The sequence below is a fragment of the Hypanus sabinus genome, chromosome 30 (assembly GCF_030144855.1).
Source record: "Hypanus sabinus isolate sHypSab1 chromosome 30, sHypSab1.hap1, whole genome shotgun sequence".
NCBI classification, from domain to species: domain Eukaryota; kingdom Metazoa; phylum Chordata; class Chondrichthyes; order Myliobatiformes; family Dasyatidae; genus Hypanus; species Hypanus sabinus.
This window is the reverse complement of record NC_082735.1, coordinates 28142492-28145442: the sequence shown is the minus strand read 5'-3', so window position 1 is coordinate 28145442 and position 2951 is coordinate 28142492.

The following is a 2951-nucleotide window of genomic DNA, read 5'->3' as shown; positions in this document are numbered from 1 at the left end:
TGATACTGTGAACTGATACTGCGATACATGTAGATGAGATGTACTGTCCATATGGTCCGAATATCACAGTTATTTAGCAAACATTTAGCATGAGAAATTCTAAGCAATTGCAGTGAAAGTACATGTCAACTGTGTTAAAGAGTTGGGAAATATACTTAAACACAAGAGATTCTGTAGATGCTGAAAAAAAATACTTTAAACAGTTTGAAACTAATTTGCACTTTTAAAAAAAGTTCAGGCGCATGCAGAAAAGTTTACATTTGATCACCAAAGGGGAAAGAGGTGCACTTAAAGCACGTTAATTGTTAATGATATTCCTTATATTATCATTAAGTATTCCCTATTCCATATCGCCTTTCTGCCACCGCCTCCTGGAGTGGATCAGAATAATAGAAGAACCCCAGTCCATTTGCCTCATCCCCTTTTGACTCCACAAATCTTGCTTAATAAGAAAAGTGGCTTTCTAATGCGTTTCAATGCAAAATCAACCACTTCCTGTGAAATTGGACTGAGCACTTCCAGGCATAATTCACCTTAACACAGCTGATGATTCCCTGGCATCATTCATGCATGTAATGACAACACTGACATGTGAAATGCTCATCTCGGCCTCCCTGGCGGAAGTTGGAGGAATAATGTGCAACTTATGACCTTTTTCAACTTAATATAAACAGGTCCAGTCCCTGCAGCATGTGGCAAAGAGACATGAATTAAATGGTTCCTTCTGAGTCATCAGTGTGTGCTGTCTGCATCAACCTGGCTCTGTTTTAATGATCTGTGTATTTCACACATCATCACCCAGTCTCTCAGCACTTGCAAGGCAGAGGTACAGTATATGTTGCTTCTTTGATATAGCATTCACTCAAACTTTGTTGATAATTACAAGGGGAAGGGATGTGGCCTTTCAGACTGAAGATGAGTTCTTGTTAGTATAATCCCTTACCTTGTTAGGGCGTTTTATGGGGCTAGCACATATAGCAAAGTACTTACATAAATAGGTAAACCACCTTCATACAAGCAAGGACAGAAAACAGGGGAAAGTGAGTATACTTATTTATTCAGTAAGTTATGGGTCAAAGTATTTGGTGAGTACATTTCTAACTCTTCTGGCTTCAGTCTCGTTGCCGTCTGTTCTAAAATTGTTAGATTGTGTGCGGGGGTTGCATTCAGGAAAACAATGAAATGGCGCACTGCCGTCTGACAGCGTTTTCGGATTTCCCTGTCCACACTGATCTGCCCAAGCAGCGTTTCCAAAATTACACACCCTGGACAGCATTTTTGAAAAGCTCCAGTTTCGGGGGATGAAAACGCTGTTTTAGTGTGGACGGAGGGTAAAAACGAAGAGAAAAAGCTTAGGTTATGGATTTATCCGGTGTAGTGTGGACGTAGCCTAAGTTTGGAACCCACTTTGCATGACCCCCAACAGTTGAACTACAGTGGGTGCCACGTCCACAGGAAACTACCACTGTGATTTCTAAAGATTATATTTTATTGCAATTACCGACAGAGCAATTCCCTTGACTTTCTTAAAGGTAAATGTTCACAATTTTAATACTTATTTTTGGTTAGGGGAGCCAGTGGCACATTATGCTAAGTGTAGCACTTACTGAAAACACAGGTAATGATGAATTATTATTTTTAATTAATTATGCTTAAGACAAAAACATGCCATCAGAATAATAATTGAAAAAAACCATTAATGAAATGGATTTCTACAGGCTGGATCTAGAATAGGCAATTATTTATCCTGCTTATGGAGCAAGTATGAACTAATCTGACACAGTTTGCTATATATGGTGGATTGCAGTTAATGGGGCCATTGCTTAATCACTTATTTGGGACAACTCTTAAAGAGCCTCTGTTTATCTGGGGCACTATGCCACTTAATTGTGGCAGGAGACTGTTGCTGAACAGTTTCTAACCAGTATCAGCTGCGTGTGCTTGCATGGCTTTCCGGCATTACACTGTGCTTACAGCTGTCAGTTTTTAAATAGCATTTCAAAAAGCAGTGATTTGTGTCACCGATCATTGGTGAAAATAAACAATGAGACAATTCAGAACTGTTTTGCTCGCCATGGTTTCAAGCATTCAGGTTTGGAGATGCCCGAAATGGTCAGGAGTGAAAATGAAACAATCTCACTATTTTAACAAGTTAGGAATACGAGGAATTTGAAGGTATCGACGATCTTCTTTAATGTTACAATGAAAATGAAGACTTAGAGGATGCAATCATCGACAGCATCTTATGAAGACAGTACCTTACCTGCACTCGGTGTCTGCGCTGATTTTGTTCATTTACAGTCAATCAAAAGAACACGGTAGATGAATTCTGTCATTGATAACTACTGGAAACTAATACAGTGTTTTATAGCACTGTAGAGATATTGGTAAGTGTTCTAATTTGTTATGTATTTCATTTAAATACATAAATTGTTCATAGTTTGTCTTTTCTATACCTTTTTAAGTATTTCCATGCAACTTTAGCTAATTGGAGCAGCCACTTTATTGGGCCAAAATGTACTGGTCCCGATGTGATCCAATTAACCAGAATCCACTGTGTATATATCAGTGAAGACACAAGAGGCTGCAGATGCTGAAACTTGGAGCAGCAAATAATCTGCTGATGGAACTCTGCAGGTCATGCAGCTTCGGTGGGGGGGGGGGGGGCAGGAATTTTTAACATTTTGGCAAATTATCAAAATCCTGAATCAGATTCATCAATGTATATATTTAACCTTACTCCTTTACAGTCAAACCTCTTTAGACTGCTACACTAAGGCATCTTCACGTTATTTGCTGTTTATTATTTAGCTATATTCCTACTGTTAGTTACATCACTCAATTGCCTCTTTATTAAGTACACCTGTACAACAGTTCATAAATGCAAATATATAATCAGCCAATCATGTGGCAGCAACTCAGTGAGTAAAAGCTTGCAGACATGGTCAAGA